The sequence below is a fragment of the Bos indicus genome, chromosome 20 (genome assembly GCF_029378745.1).
Source record: "Bos indicus isolate NIAB-ARS_2022 breed Sahiwal x Tharparkar chromosome 20, NIAB-ARS_B.indTharparkar_mat_pri_1.0, whole genome shotgun sequence".
NCBI classification, from domain to species: domain Eukaryota; kingdom Metazoa; phylum Chordata; class Mammalia; order Artiodactyla; family Bovidae; genus Bos; species Bos indicus.
In genome coordinates this window covers 55083188-55104392 of record NC_091779.1, presented here as the reverse complement: position 1 = coordinate 55104392, position 21205 = coordinate 55083188, and the positions used below count along the sequence as shown (strand labels likewise).

Genomic DNA, 21205 nt, shown 5'->3' with positions numbered 1-21205 from the left:
GAATGTGTGTGCACACAAAGTTTGTGTTTACATATGTGTTAACATTTAAATTTAAAAATTTGAAGGACAGACTTATAATGAAAAGTAGAACCTTTATTTTTGTATTGACTTGCCATTTTATAGGGGATAAATGACAAAATGTCATCTATATCATGAGAATTAAATTGTACATTTAGAAGACATGAGAAATCTCACTCTAAATATACAAGTAACAGAGGATAATTCTAATTAGATATTTTTGATACCATGATTCTAGAACCTTTATAGGAGAAGGCAATGGCACCCCACTCCAGTACTCTTGCCTGGAAAATCCCATGGACGGAGGAGCCTGGTGGGCTGCAGTCCATGGGGTCACTAAGAGTCGGACACGACTGAACGACTTCACTTTCACGTGTCCATTTCATGCATTGGAGAAGGAAATGGCAACCCACTCCAGTATTCTTGCCTGGAGGATCCCAGGGACCAGGGAGCCTGGTAGGCTGCCCTCTATGAGGTCGCACAGAGTCGGACATGACTGAAGCGACAGAGCAGCAGCAGCAGCAGCAGCAGCAGCAGCAGCACCTTTATAAAAGCATCAGTGCCAGGAACAAACATTGGTTGATGGTTTTATTAAAATTAAATCCTGATAAGAATCTAACATGATATTTTTGTGATTGAATTTCAAAGAAAGTATTTCTTTTGAATATTTTTGAAAATAGATTTTGGCCATTTATTTGAATAACCTAGAATTTAGTTTCTCTTACTTCAATAAGCTCATGCTTGATTATTATGAAGAAACGACTTAGCTTTCATAGTATTTTCAATATACTAAAGCTTTCTCATGGGCATATTTTTTAAAATAAATATTTTTATTTTCATAATTCGTGCTGCATGTGTTAGTCGCTCAGTCATGTCCAACTCTTTGTGACCCCATGGACTGTAGCTCACCAGGCTCTTCTGTCCATGGGGATTCTCCAGGAAGAATACCGGAGTGGGTTGTCATTCCCTTCTCCAGGGGATCTTCCCAACCCAGAGATCAAACCCAGGTCTCTTGAATTGCAGACAGATTCTTTACCATTTGAGCTACCTGGGAAGCCCCATGTTTCTAATAATAATAGTTTGCATTTGCTCTGTGCTCACATGCTCAGTCATGTCTGACTCTTTGCGACCCCATGGACTGTAGCCTGCCAGGCTCCTCTGTCCATGGGATTTTCCAGGCAAGAATACTGCATGTGTTAGTCGCTCAGTCATGTCCAACCCCATGGACTGTAGCCCACCGGGCTCTTCTGTCCATGGGGATTCTCCAGGAAGAATACTGGAGTGGGTTGCCATTTCCTCCTCCAGGGGAACTTCCTGCCTCAGGGATCGAACCTGGGTCTCCGGCATTGCAGGCAGATTGTCTAACAACTGAGCCACCAGGGAAGTCCCTGGTGGGACTAATAACACAATGTGTTTCTAATAGCACAAAAGAAAGGCAGCATGTAGAAGAATATGAGAAACACTGAAATAACAATTTCCTGATGAGTCACTTTTATAATCTTTGCTTATATTTTATCTATTTTGATGCCTTTATTTTTGAAAGTCTGTGGTAAAGTATGTGAGCAATACAAAGTAAAGTAATATAAAGTAAAAAATGATATGTAGCAAATTATATGTAGTAAAATGTTTTTTTCCCCTATACCCAGCCTCTACAAGTAAACAGCAATTTACAGTATGTCTTTTCAGACATTCTTCTGTGCCCTCCTAGATAGACTGATAAATAGATGGATAGGGTATTGACACACACTGAGAGAGACACATATATAATACTTTCAATTACATATATTTATAATATAGATGTGATAAGTCTCTCTCTTTGTACGCATATATGCACACACACACAAATATTTCTGCAACTCAAATTTTCCACCTAATAATATACCAAATTGCAGAACAAGTGAACATTAGCTTCTTTACTTTAAAATTCTCTAAGTAATATTGGTCAGATTCAGTTATATAAAATATAATTCTAAATTCTAAACCTAGTGTTCTTTTGAAGTTCTTTGAAAAGCATGAAAGTAAGAGAGATTATGGAAAATCAACACTGTTCTGAAAAAGTTTAAAATGTTAAAAAAAATCAGATTGTAGAATAAAAATTAAAGGTCTTTATTCACAGATGATATTTTTGACTATTTATGTAGAAAATCCTATGAAATCTATGAAAAGGCTACCAAAACTAAAAAGTGAGTTTAGCAAGACCAGGACACAAAATCAAGGTATAAAAATATCTACAGTAGAAATAAACAATCAGAAATTGAACTTAAACTAGATTTGACTTACCAAAGATTATTCTGGATCATGTAAACTTAAGAAAAACATTTGGGTTAGTTTCTCTAGCTTTGAGAGTATGCTTCATTTATACTTGTTTATCTTTAAGCCACTTAAATTTCACTTTTTATAAATTAATTTTGGCAATATCATCCAGAAGTAGAAAAGTATCACACACTAAAAACATATATATATATAACCATACAAATATGATAAATGGAATGTTTCCTGCCATATCAGTAAACAAAGAATGTCACAAGTCATCAGTGATTGCAGCCACCACCAGATGGTGAACTGGTAAGCCCTGAGGGAACTCAGAAAGGAAAGAATACCAGCCATCTAGCAGCCATCAGGCAGCAGCCACTTTCCAATGTAAGCCCTGAGGAAACTCAGGATATGAAAGCAAGAGGATATTGGCTCCATAGCCCGGACTCTAGCATCTTCTGATACACAGACAAGTGTTAAATTCTTTAACTTGACATATTTGGTTTTCTTTAATTAACAATAATCTTTAACCTTCAGACAACCTGCCCTTTGCTGCAAAATTTTTATATACCCTGGCTCCCTCCTCACCTCTTCAGAGCAGTTCTTTCAGTGTTGCTTGAGATGCTGCTCCCTGGGCTTGAAGTCCTGAAAATCCTTCCAAATAAAACATAATTCTCAATTTTTATGTTGTGAATATATATTTTTAGTTGACATATAGATGCAAAAATCTTACAGTTTTCACTTAAAATTTTTAACTATGATATGATATAATGCAGATATAATATTATAGTTCTATTAAACCACTAGTTTATAAAGCACAAACTAGATCCAAATTGTGTTTCTGCCGGATAGAATATGTTAGGGTTACCTGCTCAGATGGCTAAGATTTTTATTAATACTTGTAAGAAAGACTTAAAATTTTGTATTCACCTAATTTCCAAATTAACTTTTTAAATAAGTCTTTCTCTGAAATTTTCAAGAGATGACTCTGTTCCTGGAGGAGAACAAGTAAAAGAGTTACCTCTCATAGGCACTGAGAAAGGATATGTTTCTCCAAGAAGGGCTTTTGTTTCCTAAATCCAAATATTTTATCAGCCTTTTGACATAAGTAGGGGAATATTTTGGGATTGGTAAAAGAATAGATGGGCTTAAAATGTTTCCACAGCCATATATCTGTTGTTATAATTATGGGATTTATAAGACAAGTGCTTTTGCTTTCACTTCCTCAAAGAATTGGGTTGCAACCTGAGATGATATCAAGACTCTGACATCTGACTATGTTGCCTTCAAATTGCCTCTTTATATCAAGAAAAAGATCTTCAACTAAGATATAAATCAAAAGATTCCTATGTTCTAGATTTAGAACTGTGTTTCCTGGAATGTTTTAGTAAATCCTAGAAGGCTTCACAGTGGTTTTCTTTCCCTCTGGGTACATAGTTTCATTTTGACTTGAGGGAGAAGACCTAAAAACAGTCATGATCAGGCTCTCAAGAGCAGCTTCCACGTTGGCCAACTTTTGACCATAGAGCTGGTTAGAATATCTTGGAAGATTTCAGCTGGACAAATGGTAAACATTGCTGCTGTATTGAACAACCTTATTCACACACACTGGAGAAGGCAATGGCAACCCACCCCAGCTTTCTTGCCTGGAAAATCCCATGGGTGGAGGAGCCTGGTAGGCTGCAGTCCACGGCATTGCTAGGAGTCAGACACGACTGAGTGACTTCACTTTCACTTTTCACTTTCATGCATTGGAGAAGGAAATGGCAACCCACTCCAGTGTTCTTGCCTGGAGAATCTCAGGGACGGGGGAGCCTGGTGGGCTGCCGTCTATGGGGTTGCACAGAGTCAGACACGACTGAAGTGACTTAGCAGCATTCACACACACAAAAAGAAATTGCAATAAAAAATCATATATAATAGTTTAAAATATTATGTACATAGGGATACCTTTAATAAAAAGTGTCACTTATTTACTGAAAACCACAAAACATTGCTGAGAAACATTAAAGACCCAAATACATGGTTAAACATACGATGATCCTGAAACAGAGAATGATACTGAAATTATGCCAAGTCTTTCTAAAATGACCTCTGAATTCAACACAACCTCAATCAAAATCCTAGCAGTCTTTTCTGTAGAAATTAAGTAGCTGATCCTAAAACTCATATCAAAATGAATAAATAGCATTGAAAGAGAAGTCAAGGCTGGAAGACTTATGCTGCCTGATTCAGGATTGATTTTTAAGTCAGAGCAATGCTCAATGAGGTATTCAATAGACAAATAGATCAGTGGCTCAGACGGTAGAGTCTGCCTGCAATGCAGGAGATCCGGTTTCCATCCATGGATTGCAAAGATCCTCTGGAGTAAGAAATGGCAACCCAGTCCAATGTTCTTGCCTAGAGAATCCCTTGGAGAGAGGAGCCTGGCAGGCTACAGCCCACGGGGGTTGCAAATAGTCAGACATGATTGAGTGACTAACCGTTTCAGTAGATCAGTGAAAAAGAATAGAGTCCAGAAATAAACCTGTACAAACACAGCCAATGGATTTTTTGACAAACATGCAAAGGTAATTCAGCAGAGAAAGGATAGATTTCTCAAGGAATAAACAATGCTGAACATACCCATCCCTTGCCTCATATACCAATATTAATTTTAAACAATTCAAAGACCTTGATGCAAATCGTGAAACTACAAATGTTATAGAAGAAAACAAAAGTGAGTATCTTTATGAGGGGTTTTGGTAAATAAAGATGTCCTGGAGCTCCACCATGCTTCTGTTTATTATTGCCTCAGGCTGATTTTGCAATAAAACACCAGAGTTGGGTTACAGACCCCATGTCCACAGAGCCTAAATTATTGACTATCTTAGATCCTTTTCTGAAGTTACTGAGTCCTGCTGTTGATTACAGGGAAACAAAAACCCAACAAAGTCTGACTTTTTGGCTGAAACAACTGCAAAACTGGGAGGTGAGTGGCTTCAGTTCAGTTCAGTTCAGTTCAGTCACTCAGTCGTGTCCGACTCTTTGTGACTCCATGAATCGCAGCACGCCAGGCCTCCCTGTCCATCACCAACCCCCGGAGTTCACTCAGACTCACGTCCATGGAGTCTGTGATGCCATCCAGCCATCTCATCCTCTGTTGTCCCCTTCTCCTCCTGCCCCCAATCCCTCCCAGCATCAGAGTCTTTTCCAATGAGTCAACTCTTCGCATGAGGCGGCCCAAGTACTGGAGTTTCAACTTCAGCATCATTCCCTCCAAAGAAATCCCAGGGCTGATCTCCTTCAGAATGGACTGGTTGGATCTCCTTGCAGTCCAAGGGACTCTCAAGAGTCTTCTCCAACACCACAGTTCAAAAGCATCAATTCTTCTGTGCTCAGCCTTCTTCACAGTCCAACGTTCACATCCATACATGACCACAGGAAAAACCATAGCCTTGACTAGACGAATCTTTGTTGGCAAAGTAATGTCTCTGCTTTTGAATATGCTATCTAGGTTGGTCATAACTTTCCTTCCAAGGAGTAAGCGTCTTTTAATTTCATGGCTGCAGTCATGATCTGCAGTGATTTTGGAGCCCCAAAAAATAAAGTCTGACACTGTTTCCACTGTTTCCCCATCTATTTCCCATGAAGTGATGGGACCGGATGCAAGGTGGTCCTAAAAACACAGTCTGAGTTTTGTGAGTCAAACTCATCTTCAGACAGTGGCTACAGAAGGCTTCAGGGCAACGAAGCACAGATGATGGCATCCAGAGGGAAATGAAAGAAGTTGCTCCTTCCTGGAGCATGGTCTTCAATTTCTGGAGACTTTACTCAAATGTTCTCAATAAGCTAAATTCAGGTACCTCTGGTGTAAATGACAGTGTGACAGAGGAGTGGCAGTCTTCTTTCCAAATCATCCTTTTTTCCATGAGTTTATGACTTGGGTCACATTTCTGAATCACTCGTCAGTGGGAATGGATTACCCGTTGACCTCTGATGGCCATCTTGTGAGTAGGAATGGGTTGGAGGGAAGTCAGATGAGGTGGCAGCAGTGATTCTCTATGTATGCTTTCTCCTATTACTCTAAAAAGTACTATTTGCTTCATTTTTTCTTTTTAAATTGGATTCTTCTATAAGTTTTTAGTTTTGTTTTTTGGTGGTGGTGGTTTCATTGCTAAAAATGCCTTTAATTGATTAATTTCATTTTTAGAAATATCCTCAGCTTTTATAATAAAAGTGGAGAAGCTGTCTACATATAGTATTCTAAGAATTTTAATTAGTAGTATATTTTTGGGCTTCCCTGGTGGCTCAGATGGTAAAGAACCCGCTGCAATGCAGGAGACCTGGGCTTGATCCCTTGGCTGGAAAGATCTCCTGGAGAAGGGAAAGGGTACTGACTCTAGTATTCTTTTCTGGAGAATTCCATGGACAGAGGAGCATGGTAGGCTACAGTCCATGGGGTCACAAAGAGTTGGACAAGACTGAGCGACTTAAAAAAAAAAGCCAAATAGAAGTGTATTTTCAAGTTTTACATGTTGTTTACTGCATTTTAAAACACTATTTAAAAATTAAAAATCTAGAAATGTGGTGAATCATATGGTTATACTTTCTAATATCATTTCACTTTTGCATTTCTGGAATGTATCCTTTTGGATTATGGAGTATTTATCTTTTAATATACTTTTAGTTTATCTTTTATCTATGATTTTTTTTTTACTTCTAGTCATAAATAAGATTTAAGTCTATATTTGGGGCTTTCATTGGATTTCAATGTTAGTTATATAAACTGTAATATCAAAGGTCTGTAAAATAGTTTTGAAGCATTTTTTCCTTATGATGTGGAATTCTATCAACAAAATTGAAATATTTTTTCCAGATAGTTTGATATAACTGACTCTTAAAACTGTCTTTGCCAGGCATATTAAAAAAAATCACTATGATTTATTGTTCTAATAACATTATGTTACTGTATTTAATTTTAGTAACATATATTGAAATATATTTAAAATTCTTATTATATGAAGCTTGAATTTTTCATCCTTTTATTAATTTTGCTCAGTGGTAAAGAGCCCACATGCAATGCAGGAGAGGTTGATGCAGCTCACTGGTAAAAGACAGGCTTTGTATATATGAGGCTCTGGGTTTGATCCTTGGGTGGGGAAGATCTCCTGGAGGAGGACATGACAACCCACTCTAATATTCTTGCCTGGAAAATCCCATGAACAGAGGAGCCTAGGAGATGGGTGAGTTACAGTACATAGTGTTGCAAAGGGTCAGACACAACTGAAGCAACATAGCACACACAATGTAAGAGAACAGGAGGAGCTGCGATATCCATCCCTAGGTTGGGAAGATCCCCTGGAGTAGGAAATGGCCACCCACTCTAGTATTCTTGCCTGGAAAATTCCATAGACAGCACACTGGGATCACAAATGAGTCAGAAAGGACTTAGTGACTAAACAACAACATTGGCATATAAGCTCAATAGCATGTATAAACATAAATCATTATCTAAAAATAATTGTAAAACAATACTAAAACTTGCCTCTTTTTTTCTTTTAGGCACTAGTTATATGTATTTTATAAATATTTGGCCTCAAACTTGGACACTCTATTAAGAGAAAAATTAAAATTGTCTTAAAAGTTTTAGGATAGTTAACATGAGAGAACTGGAGAAGGAAATGGCAACCCACTCCAGTATTATTGCCCGGAGAGTCCCAGGGACGGCAGAGCCTGGTGGGTTGCAGTCCATGGGGTTGCTGAGAGTTGGACACGGAATACGGAATGAAGCAGGGCAAAGACTAATAGAGTTTTGCCAAGAAAATGCACTGGTCATAACAAACACCCTCTTCCAACAACACAAGAGAAGACTCTATACATGGATATCACCAGATGGTCAACACCGAAATCAGATTGATTATATTCTTTGCAGCCAAAGATGGAGAAGCTCTATACAGTCAGCAAAAACAAGACCAGGAGCTGACTGTGGCTCAGACCATGAACTTCTTATTGCCAAATTCAGACTTCAATTGAAGAAAGTAGGGAAAACCACTAGACCATTCATGTATGACCTAAATCAAATCCCTTATGATTATACAGTGGAAGTGAGAAATAGATTTAAGGGCCTACATCTGATAGATAGAGTACCTGATGAACTATGGAATGAGGTTCATGACATTGTACAGGAGACAGGGATCAAGACCATCCCCATGGAAAAGAAATGCAAAAAAGCAAAATGGCTGTCTGGGGAGCCCTTACAAATAGCTGTGAAAAGAAGAGAAGTGAAAAGGAAAGATATAAACATCTGAATGCAATGTTCCAAAGAATAGCAAGAAGAGATAAGAAAGCCTTCCTCAGTGATCAATGCAAAGAAACAGAGGAAAACAACAGAATGGGAAAGACTACGGATTTCTTCAAGAAAATTAGAGATACCAAAGGAACATTTCATGCAAAGATGGGCTCGATAAAGGACAGAAATGGTATGGACCTAACAGAAGCAGAAGATATTAAGAAGAGATGGCAAGAATACACAGAAGAACTGTACAAAAAAGATCTTCACGACCCAGATAATCACGATGGTGTGATCACTGACCTAGAGCCAGATCCTGGAATGTGAAGTCAAGTGGGCCTTAGAAAGCATCACTACGAACAAAGCTAGTGGAGGTGATGGAATTCCAGTTTGAGCTATTCCAAATCCTGAAAGATGATGCTGTGAAAGTGCTGCACTCAATATGCCAGCAAATTTGGAAAACTCAGCAGAAGCCACAGGACTGGAAAAGGTCAGTTTTCATTCCAATCCCAAAGAAAGGCAATGCCAAAGAATGCTCAAACTACCGCACAATTGCACTCATCTCACATGCTAGTAAAGTAATGCTCAAAATTCTCCAAGCCAGGCTTCAGCAATATGTGAACCATGAACTTCCTGATGTTCAAGCTGGTTTTAGAAAAGGCAGAGGAACCAAAGATCAAATTGCCAACATCCACTGGATCATGGAAGAAGCAAGAGAGGTCCACAAAAGCATCTATTTCTGCTTTATTGACTATGCCAAAGCCTTTGACTGTGTGGATCACAATAAACTGTGGAAAATTCTTCAAGAGATGGGAATACCAGACCACCTGATCTGCCTCTTGAGAAATTTGATTGCAGGTCAGGAAGCAACAGTTAGAACTGGACATGGAACAACAGACTGGTTCCAAATAGGAAAAGGAGTACGTCAAGGCTGTATATTGTCACCCTGTTTATTTAACTTATATGCAGAGTACATCATGAGAAACGCTGGACTGGAAGAAACACAAGCTGGAATCAAGATTGCCGGGAGAAATATCAATAAGCTCAGATATGCAGATGACACCACCCTTATGGCAGAAAGTGAAGAGGAACTCAAAAGCCTCTTGATGAAGGTTAAAATGGAGAGTGAAAAAGTTGGCTTAAAGCTCAACATTCAGAAAACGAAGATCATGGCATCTGGTCCCATCACTTCATGGGAAATAGATGGGGAAACAGTGGAAACAGTGTCAGACTTTATTTTTCTGGGCTCCAAAATCACTGCATATGGTGACTGCAGCCATGAAATTAAAAGACGCTTACTCCTTGGAAGGAAAGTTATGACCAACCTAGATAGCATATTGAAAAGCAGAGACATTACTTTGCCAACAAAGATTCGTCTAGTCAAGGCTATGGTTTTTCCTGTGGTCATGTATGGATGTGAGAGTTGGACTGTAAAGAAGGCTGAGCGCCAAAGAATTGAGGCTTTTGAACTGTGGTGTTGGAGAAGACTCTTGAGAGTCCCTTGGACTGCAAGGAGATCCAACCATTCCATTCTGAAGGAGATCGGCCCTGAGATTTCTTTGGAAGGAATGATGCTAAAGCTGAAACTCCAGTACTTTGGCCACCTCATGCAAAGAGTTGACTCCTTGGAAAAGATTCTGATGCTGGGAGGGATTGGGGGCAAGAAGAGAAGGGGACGACAGAGGATGAGATGGCTGGATGGCATCACTGACTCGATGGACGTGAGTCTGAGTGAACTCTGGGAGTTGGTGATGGACAGGGAGGCGTGGCGTGCTGCGATTCATGGGGTCACAAAGAGTTGGACACGACTGAGTGACTGATCTGATCTGATCTGATCTGAGTGACTTCACTTTCACTTTTCACTTTCATGCATTGGAGAAGGAAATGGCAACCCACTCCAGTGTTCTTGCCTGGAGAATCCCAGGGACAGGGTGCCTGGTGGGCTGCCGTCTGTGGGGTCACACAGAGTCGGACACGACTGAAGTGAGTTAGCAACAGCAGCAACATGAGAGAACATTATGTTTTCTTCTTTTGAAGAAAAAACATTCTAATGCCAATACATGAAGAATTCCAATACATGAGCCTCTATGGAAATCATATTCCTTCTCTCAATAGGCAGCATTTTTTTTAAATGAAAATAAGAATATATTGATATTTTTCATCACATGGCTCAAAAGAACAAATCATTAGCAAGTGAAAAAAAGCATTAGGTGAAAGTTAACATATATTCATGATTCAGAAAACCCCAAATCCTTAACAAGCTAGGAAGAGACCCAGCCTTCCTTAAGCTGATAAAAGAGATGTATCTACAGCAAAGTAATTCCTTGGCAGTCCAATGGTTAGGACTCTGCACTTCCACTTCAGGGTGTACCTGTTCTTTTAACTAAGATCCTGCAGGCTTCGCAAGACGGTCAAAACCAAACCAAACAGCAAACCTACACAAAGCGTCATAGTTGGCAGTGAAAACGTAAGTCAGGGACAAGGTACCATCAGTACTGCTTCTATTCAGTCCTGTGTTAGAGCCTCACCAGAATAGAAAAACAAACAAAAAAGACAGCTTCTGGGTACAGCAGTGTTCATTGCTCCTGGGTCAGTAGGGCTTTAGCAGGAGACAGAAAGACAAGAGGTCAACTAAGAGCGAGTAGTTAAGAGCAGGTGGGCAGAGATGGCTGGTGTGCAGGCATAGCAGAGTGGAGCTGAGGTCCCCAGCATCTCCAGGCCTGGGAGTCAGAGCAGGGGACGGAAAAGACATAGCGGGTGGGGTGGCTGGGAGCTGACCAGGTGGGGGCTAGAGGTGAGAGGGCTGGGTGCTCCTAGGCATGGTGATGCAGTGCCCACCCTGGCACCCAGCGTGGGTAACTCCTCCGACTCCTCCCATGGCTTCCTCCACAGCAGTCTCCACCTGTAAATATCTACTGTCATCAGTACAAAAAGCATCTGCTTTTATTAAATAAAGCAAAGGTAGAAGACAGATGGTGGAAGAGGCCAGGGACCCCTCCTCCTAATTACAATATACAGACGTTAATACAGACATGACTGAGAAAAGGACAGGGACAATTCTGGGGACAGACTGAAGGGCAGAGAGAGACAGCACCTTTCGAGAATGGTCCTGGACCCAAGGGTGGGTAGAGACCTGGGTCAGTGGCAGGTGTTCTGAGAGGTTATGCTTGAGCAGCTTGGGGATGAGGTCCTGGGCTCCCATGGGCACAGAACGGGTAACTTCAGTACCACCTTGACAATGCGCAGATACATCTTGTTCCTTGTGGGAGGCACTCAGGAACATCAGGTTGTCCACCAACAGCTGGTAGGAGAGCACTCCAATGAACTCCAGATCTACCTGCTCCCTGTGTGCCTGTGTGCGCGCCCCTCAATCATCTCTGCAGAAAGGGGGACCAGGTGCCAAACATTGTCTTCCTCCTCAAGGAGAGGGCATACACCTGAAGAGTCAGTTCCTAGGCAGGTTGATAAGAAGTCCAGGGGTCCCCGAGGAGATAGGGGGCTGGAATTCTCAAGGAGGAGGGAAGGACAAACATCTTTTTTTCCCCTCTACCTTCCTTAGTCTTAGTCACATAAAACATAAAACGTTTTGTTCTTTAAGCCCGGAACTGATGATTACACAACAAACAACTCAGTTTAAACTCTGAACTAAGGAAATGACAACCCACTCCAGTACTCTTGCCTAGAAAATCCCATGGACAGAGGAGCCTGGCAGGCTACAGTCCATGGGGTTGCAAAGAGTCAGACACGACTGAGGAGCTTCACTTTCTTTCACTTTCAAGGATTATATAAAAACAATGATTCCTGCTTGAGGACAGTTTCTCCTTCCTGAAAACCTTCTGGCTAATCCTGTTATCTTAAAATATAAATTATGGGAGTGGGTCTAATAAGATCTTGACAACCTTGAGACATTATTTTTATTTACTATAATAGCTAATTTAAAAAGTATATAACTCCCTTGCTAACACTACCAAGGAGGGCACTCCGTCCCCTTCTGATGTCTATGTCAGAAGCTTTCTCTGTGTCTTTTCTTACTTGAATAAAACTCTGCTACATAAAAGCTCTTGACTGATCAAGCCTGGTCCCTGGTCCGAAGGTAAGTCTTCTTCGGAGATCAAGAATCCGACACCGTTCACCATAAGCTATCACACCGACCAGCTTATCAGCTCTCTTTGGAGCCGCAAGAGCAGATTCTCGGCTTTAAGTCTCTGCGAATCACCTGTTTGCCGCAGCAGTACATCAGAGCATCTGCCAGCTCCTGGCTATTCGCTGCTCCACAGAAGTGCCGCCCTTCCGCAGCTCCTTGTTGAGCTTCCCCCTCCCTCCCCGACCTGGTGAGGGGCAAACCCAGAATCAAATAGATCCTTCGCTGGTTAGAGAAATTGTTGAGAAGCAAGATGTTGGGAGGCTGCTGATCTCCCCGCACAGCTGGTGCTCTTCACCCTCCTTCTCTACCTGAGACTTGAAGAGGGCTTTGAGAGTCACGATGAAATGGTTTCTCTTCTTCCGAGCCAGGTACACATTTTCAAACTTTCTTTTGCCCAGAGGACATCCAGTCTCAGTCATGGATTGCGAAGAAACACGTTGAGAAGTGGGGGTCCCCAGGCTATTCTCCACCACCTTCTGGCCAGGGAGCAACTGTGGGCTGGACATTGGAGCGGCTCAAGGGGACAGAAGAGATGGGATGACAAGCTTCTTCCGGAGAACCTCTCTGGGGCAGGTGTTCAGACCAGGCTGAGCCATCTGCTGGCCATAGAGATTAGGGTAGGTGTTTTCCTTCCTGGCAGTCCTTAGAGGGAAAGGATGTGAGAGCTGGAGCCCGTGGTACAACCTCCACATTCAGTTCAGTTCAGTTCAGTTCAGTCGCTCAGTTGTGTCCGACTCTTTGCGACCCCATGAATCGCAGCAGGCCAGGCCTCCCTGTCCATCACCGACTCCCTGAGTTCACTCAGACTCACGTCCATCGAGTCAGTGATGCCATCCAGCCATCTCATCCTCTGTCGTCCCCTTCTCCTCCTGCCCCCAATCCCTCCCAGCATCAGAGTCTTTTCCAATGAGTCAACTCTTCGCATGAGGTGGCCAAAGTACTGGAGTTTCAGCTTTAGCGTCATTCCTTCCAAAGAAATCCCAGGGCTGATCTCCAGAATGGACCTCCACATTGGTTGCTAGCAAATGATTGACCTTCTCCACATGCAGTTTTATAAATATTTTTAAACTTGTAATTTAGAATTATTTTAGGCTTCCTCCTTGTTTTAATGAACTTGATCTAGAAACACAAACATTTATTTACATAGACTGTTTTGCTTTATTTATTAAAAATGTAAAATCATTTCTTAGGCATGGTTATGTTTCTAACACTATTTATTATACCCATCTTCCTTTTCCTAGCTTCCTAAAATGTTTCCTGGACTGAAAGTTTGTCCCTTAGTAAATGGTTTCAGGAAAGAACAAAGTTAGTTTGAATATTCAGTTCTTTTTGTATCAGAATATTAGTAAGTGGACTGTAATCCTTCTAGAAAGCCTAGAACGTAATAACCAGACATCCCTACTCAAAGTCATTTGAAATTAGTTTTCCCCTACATATACTTTTTATTGCAAAGGATCTGGTAGCTCAGATCATAAAGAGTCTGCCTGCAATGCGAGAGACCTGGGTTCGATCTCTGGGTCGGGAAGATCCCCTGGAGAAGGAAATGGCAGTCCAGTCCAGTATTCCTGTCTGGAAAAATCCCATGGATATAAGAGCCTGGTGGGCTAGAGTCCATGGGGTCACAAAGAGTCGGAAATGACTGAGCGCCTAACACTTTCACTTTCATTTACTACTTAACATTCTGTAATGCTGTGATTTGTAATAAAAAGATAATTTAAACATAGAAACACTTCCAGGATTAACATAGGATAGGACTGCATTGTTTTTCCCTTGCAGAAAAGCAGATGCCTTCTGTCAGTCCTAAAATTAAACATAAGGCAGTTTTCCCTTAGAAACTCGTTTGTCTGCTATAAATGTGCATGACAATATTATCCTCATAAAGTATAATAATTAAAATCACAGAAAGTTTCTGGAATGGTGGCTTTTCCTCTGGATATTTAATATTTCTTTAAATAGCATAATTCCTTTTTTAAAAAACTATTAAAGTTTATAGAGCTCATTTAGTTGAATGAGATATTAGGCTATTAAGTATCATTAAGAAAATAGATTAACTGATATCAGGAGGCAAGTGTTTATAGTTTCTGAATGATATATTGCTTTTAATAAAATTGAAATAATTAATTTTAAAACACATTAGGACTTCCAAAATTAAAAGTCTTTCAACATTCAAGGTCATGGATATGAACCCTTGCTTTATGGTGTTTCAGCTGATTCCCAGGCCCTCTTTTTTTATGCCTGAGGCTCCTGCATACTTATACAATTACTTATTTAACTATTTATTTACTTAGTTATTTCTTTTCTCTTTGGAAAAACTTGGGAGTAAGAAGCTGTACCTATTCACTATTGCCCTCATGCATTCAAAACTAAAATCTCTCTACCCCACTCTCAAAAAGATAGATTTTATGCAGTTCCCATGGAATTTCTGTTGAGTCTTCTCTGGTAAAAAAACAACTGCCTGGAGTTTTTTTTTTTTTTCCCAATATTTCTGCTAAATTGAATGTAGGGACTTGCCTATTTAATTGGCTTCAAATGAGGTGGCTATTGAATCTCATTATTGCCAATTAAAATTTTCTCTAAAGGACATTATAAAGGGGATCTTTGAAATTGAGTCCAAGTTTTAGGTAAAGCCCTTCTGCTTAGCCACACCATACACACCAAAAAGTGAGATCTGTTTCTAGACATGCTGGACAGATGACAAAAAAGCAATTTTTTTCAACTAAGTTCATTGTCTTACTATCTGAATCTTATTTAGTATAATTTTATATAATAAATGACTAGCAAACTTTTGACTGGTTTTTAGGTATATTCTTACTCTGTAATATCTGCCTCATTCCTTATAGTTAGGCACTGAATTTATAACAGCTAAGGAGAATAAATCATCTTTTATTTAGACAAATAATATGTACAGGTTCCCCATGTATGGTTGTGTAGGTTGTTCACTGCACATGTGTACTTGGACAAGAAGCCGTACGGGGACTGGTAGTCATCTTGGGATTTGCTCTTCAAGCCATTTGCCCTTGTAAAGTTATGTCCTCCAAAGAAAGTCACTTTTTCTTCTAATTACCCAAAAGCTGTGACTTGGCTATTATAGCCATTTAATTTGAGAAATTCATGTAGTCATAGAAAAATGTGACACGTGTTCTGAGGCTATGTCACTATCATATAACAAAAATAAGCTGAGGCTTTATCCCTAAGGAACACAACCTTAGATTTACTCCTTTAAATATATTACTTTAATATTGTAAATATTGTATGCATAGAAATTTTTTTTAATTTAAATTTATTTATTTTAATTGGAGGCTAATTGCAATATTGGTTCTGCCACACATCAATAGAAATTTTTTAAAAAAAATTTACAATAAATAATTTTCTCTCTGTGTTTAAAGTTCCATTTCTTTGTGGGATTTTCATAGGATTTTGACAAATACAATTAAGAAAAACCATCAGAAGTCAAGTAAGTGAAAATGACAGTGGTATGAGATACTGTGCTATCAGTAGGAAATTATTAGGTTGTACATTAAACTGCCATTTTTTTGTGGTTAAATATAGTCAAATGCCATTGCTTTCTTATCGTTCAATCTAACTATTGCTCAGTACCTCAGTATCTAAGTCATGTCTGACTCTTTTCGATCCCATGGACTATAGCCTACCAGGCTCCTCTGTCCATGGGATTTCCCAGGCATGAATACTGGAGTGGGTTGCCATTTCCTTCTCCAATGCATGAAAGTGAAGTGAAAATGAAAGTGAAAGTGAAGTAGCTCAGTTGTATTCAACTCTTAGCGACTCCATGAACTGCAGCCTACCAGGCTCTTCCGTCCATGGGATTTTCCAGGCAAGAGTACTAGAATGCGGTGCCATTGCCTTCTCCATGGGCTTGTGATTGGAACAAGGTAAATGAAGAAAATCTAAGCAAGTTCCAAATATAAGAGAGGGCGTATAGTAACATAAAAGCAAACTCAACAGCTTTTATAAGGTAACATCATAGATATTTAAATAGCCATTGATATATACATATAGTAAAATAAAAAGGAATCTATTTTGATTATCATTTATTTTTGCTCAAAAATTTTTTATAGTATAAATTTTAAGAATGGTTGTGTTTTCTTAGAACAAATTATTTTGGTTATTATTTTAATGATTTTATTTGGGAGAATGGCTTTCCATTTGAGGCAGCATTTTTCTGGGCTCCAAAATCACTGCAGATGGTGATTGCAGCCATGAAATTAAAAGACGCTTACTCCTTGAAAGGAAAGTTATCACCAACCTAGACAGCATATTGAAAAGCAGAGACATTACTTTGTCAAAAAAGGTCCGTCTAGTCAAGACTATGGTTTTTCCAGTGGTCATGTATGGATGTGAGGGTTGGACTATAAAGAAAGCTGAGCACTGAGGAATTGATGCTTTTGAACTGTGGTGTTGGAGAAGACTCTTGAGAGTCCCTGGACTGCAAGGAGATCCAACCAGACTATCCTAAAGGATATCAGTCCTTCGTGTTCACTGGAAGGACTGATGTTGAAGCTGAAACTCCAATACTTTGGCCACCTGATGCGAAGAGCTGACTCATTTGAAAAGACCTTGATGCTGGGAAAGATTGAGGGCAGGAGGAGAAGGGGACGACAGAGGATGATATGCTGGATGGCATCACCAATTCGATGGACATGGGTTTGGGTGGACTCCGGGAGTTAGTGATGGACAGGGAGGCCTGGCATGCTGCAATTCATGGGGTCACAAACAGTCAGACATGACTGAGTGACTGAACTGAACTGAACTGAATGCAAAAGAAGGACCAAAATCCTATACACAAGGTGACCTGAAATCTAGATTTTCCATGCATATACTAACTCTGGTTGTGTTGGTATGTCTTTCACCTCTTTGAATCTCATCTTAATTTTTAATGTGGGGAACACTACTTCTCCTGCTTGTATTAAAGAGAAGCACTCTTTACATTAGAAGACCTGTATAAATAATGTAGCAAGAGGATGTCTATTGACAATTCTTATGTTTTGTTTTAAAATAGATGCACTGTGAAACCCCGTATTGTTCTGCCTTAGACCCTAGTCTGCTGTTTCAGGAAGCATATGGTGTCCTATGTTCCTACTTTCTTTAGATTATAATTGATTTGCAACATTGTGTTAGTTTCAGGTGTACAGCAAAGTAAATCAGTTATACATATACATATATCCACTCTTTTATTAAAAATTCTTTTCCTATATAGGCTATTACAGATTAGTGAGTAGAGTTTCCTGTATTATGGAGCAGGTTCTTACGAGTTATCAATTTATACACAGTAGTGTGTATAGGTCGGTCTCAATCTCCCAATTTATTCCACCTCCTCTAACTCCATAGTAACCATAAGTTTGTTTTCTACATTTGTGACTCTACCTCTTTTTAAAATGAGTTCATCTGTGCCCTTTTCTTATATTCCACATATAAGCGATATCATGAAATTTGTCTTTCTCTGACTGACTTCACTCAGTACGACAATCTCTAGGCCCATCCATGTCGCTGCAAATGGCATTATTTTGTTCTTTGTTTATGTTTTCACTTTTGATAGCTACTCTACTGTGCGATGAGGTGGCTGAGTGGTTAAGGTGATGGACTGCTAATCCATTGTGCTCCTGCACGTGTGGGCTTGAATCCCATCCTCGTTGTCTGGTTGAGTTTATGGCTTTCTGTTGTGGCTCAGCTGGTGAAGAAACCACCACCCGCAATGCGGGAGACTTGGATTCGATCCCTGTGTTGGGAAGATATCCACTCCGGATATCCACGGCTCTCTTTTTGGGGGTCTGTTCTGGTGGATCAGAGGTTAAAGCGTCTGACTGCAATGCGGGAGACCTATGTTCTATCCCTGGGTCCAGAAGATCCCCTGGAGAAGGAAATGGAAACCCACTCCAGTATTCTTGCCTGGAGAATCCCATGGACAGAGGAGCCCAGTGGGCTACATTCCACGGGGTCACAAAGAGTAGGACACGACTGAGCAACTTCACTTTCTTTCTTTCTACTGTTTCACCTCACCATATTTGTAACTTAGAAAACCTTTCCCTTTACCCTTCCTTTTTTTGAAAGTGGAGCCAAAACTGTTTAAATTCACTAGTTATGAAACAAACTTCTTGGTGCAGTGGAAAGAGAATTCATTAGGAGTTAAAAGAAAATGGATTATTGTCTTAATTTTACCATATCCCTGTCTGGTGACCATGGCCCAGTCTTGGCTTTTCTGGTCCTTGTTACAAAGCAGTGTGGCTGAATTAGGAAAACTGAAGTGCTTCCTCTTTTCTGAAATCCTGTAATTCTCTTTGTGGGTTGGTTTACAGTTTTATTTTTGAAAAAAAAAACAAAAAACAAAAAAAACAATGCAAAACCATGAATGTTGTAAGTTCTTTTTGTGCATAAACATCAAATCATATCATTGAATTTATTGTATATTTTCTTCAGAAAACTAAATTAGGTTTTATTGTTCTTTTCAAAGTTTGCAATATGATTCACTAAAGCATAATATATTTAATCTTAGCCATATACTGATATGAAATCAATATTCCATTCTGAGATGCAGCCGAGTTTATGGAATTCCCATAAAATTTTACTTTCTGTATGGTTAAAAGAGAGTGGAACTTCAACAACAATGTGTTTATCTCAGTGGAATGAAATGTTATATAAGCAGGATAAAATGTTATTTTAATGTCATTTTTCATATTGTGATATATTGAAAGTGAATGTAATTTTATTGCCAGTACAAGTTTTAAAAACATGTCTTTAATGTTTTAAAAACATTATCAGAGAAATGCAAATCAAAACCACTATGAGGTACCATTTCACACCAGTCAGAATGGCTGCGATCCAAAACTCTACAAATAATAAATGCTGGAGAGGGTGTGGAGAAAAGGGAACCCTCTTACACTGTTGGTGGGAATGCAAACTAGTACAGCCACTATGGAGAACAGTGTGGAGATTCCTTAAAAAACTGGAAATAGAACTGCCTTATGATCCAGCAACCCCACTGCTGGGCATACACACTGAGAAAACAAGAAGGGAAAGAGACACGTGTACCCCAATGTTCATCGCAGCACTGTTTATAATAGCCAAGACATGGAAGCAACCTAGATGTCCATCAGCAGATGAATGGATAAGAAAGCTGTGGTACATATACACAATGGAGTATTACTCAGCCATTAAAAAGAATACATTTGAATCAGTTCTAATGAGGTGGATGAAACTGGAGCCTATTATACAGAGTGAAGTAAGCCAGAAGGAAAAACATAAATACAGTATACTAACGCATATATATGGAATTTAGAAAGATGGTAACAATAACCCGGTGTACGAGACAGCAAAAGAGACACTGATGTATAGAACAGTCTTATGGACTCTGTGGGAGAGGGAGAGGGTGGGAAGATTTGGGAGAATGGCAATGAAACATGTAAAATATCATGTAGGAAACAAGTTGCCAGTCCAGGTTCGATGCATGATGCTGGATGCTTGGGGCTGGTGCACTGGGACGGCCCAGAGGGATGGTATGGGGAGGGAGGAGGGAGGAGGGTTCGGGATGGGGAACACATGTAAATAAAGAAAGAAAAAAAAAATTTTACTTTCTGTATGGTTAAAAGAGAGTGGAACTTCAACAACAATGTGTTTATCTCAGTGGAATGAAATGTTATATAAGCAGGATAAAATGTTATTTTAATGTCATTTTTCATATTGTGATATATTGAAAGTGAATGTAATTTTATTGCCAGTACAAGTTTTAAAAACATGTCTTTCATTACAGATCACTTATTGTTCTGAAATGCATTTTTTCTTTAATTTTAATAAATTATTTCTAAACAGGCTTTTAGCACACATTTCTGACGGATAGAGGCTTCACAAGTGGCTCTGTGGTAAATAATTCATCTACTAATGCAGGAGACACAGGAGACGCAGGTTCCATCCCTGGGTTGGGAAGATTCCCTGGAGGAGGAAATGGCAACCCACTCCAGTATTCTTGACTGAAAAAATCAAATCCCAGGAACAGAGGAGCCTGGCAGGCTACAGTCCATTGGGTAGCAAAGAGTTGGACATGATTGAGTGATTAAGAACGTTGTGGCCGAGAGAATTCCTATTTTTAAGACACTAAGAAATCAGAGGATATAATGCATTTGTCCAGATATATGGTACAAAGATTGCCGGGAGAAATATCAATAACCTCAGATATGTAGATGACACCACCCTTATGGCAGAAAGTGAAGAAGAACTAAAGAGACTTTTGAAGAAAATGAAAGAGGAGAGTGAAAAGCCTGGCTTAAAGCTCAACATTCAGAAAACAAAGATCATGGCATCCAGTCCCATCAGTTCATGGGAAATAGATGGGGAAAAAGTGGAAACAGTGTCAGACTCTGTTTTTCTGGGCTCCAAAATCACTGCAGATGGTGACTGCAGCCATGAACTTAAGACACTTACACCTTGGAAGGAAAGTTGTGACCAACCTAGAGAGCATATTAAAAAGTAGAGACATTAGTTTGCCAACAAAGGTCCATCTAGTCAAAGCT

At 39.7% G+C, this 21205-nt stretch overlaps 1 pseudogene; it reads right to left on the bottom strand.

Moving 5' to 3' along the window:
* Positions 1–11543: 11543 nt before the first annotated feature.
* LOC109574724 (aurora kinase B pseudogene) overlaps positions 11544–21205 on the bottom strand; it is a 33389-nt pseudogene continuing 23727 nt past the window's right edge.